Source organism: Mandrillus leucophaeus, unplaced genomic scaffold (genome assembly GCF_000951045.1).
Source record: "Mandrillus leucophaeus isolate KB7577 unplaced genomic scaffold, Mleu.le_1.0 Scaffold91, whole genome shotgun sequence".
Taxonomy (NCBI): Eukaryota; Metazoa; Chordata; class Mammalia; order Primates; family Cercopithecidae; genus Mandrillus; species Mandrillus leucophaeus.
In genome coordinates, this window is record NW_012109919.1 from 4086851 (window position 1) to 4087178 (window position 328).

Here is a 328-nt window from a genome sequence, read left to right on the forward strand (position 1 = left end):
GTGCATTTCATTTGAAAAAAATTAATAGTTCTGAAAATCATTAAACAGGCTTAAGGAAAATGTTTGAAGATAACTTTTCAGACCCAGGTTTTATTTCTACGTGTTGTTTAAGAGTCTATTCCAGTGCATGAAAAAAAAAATCAGATGGAACTAGCGGGAGAAACTTAACATACAATGTGCCTGAGTGATTGGTTTCCCTCTGCTTTTTTTTTTTTTTTTTTTTTTTTTTTTGAGACAGAGTCTCACTCTGTCATCCAAGCTGGTGGGCAGTGGCACAATCACAGCTCACAGCAAAATCAGGGGATTCTAAGATTAACTCGTACAATTC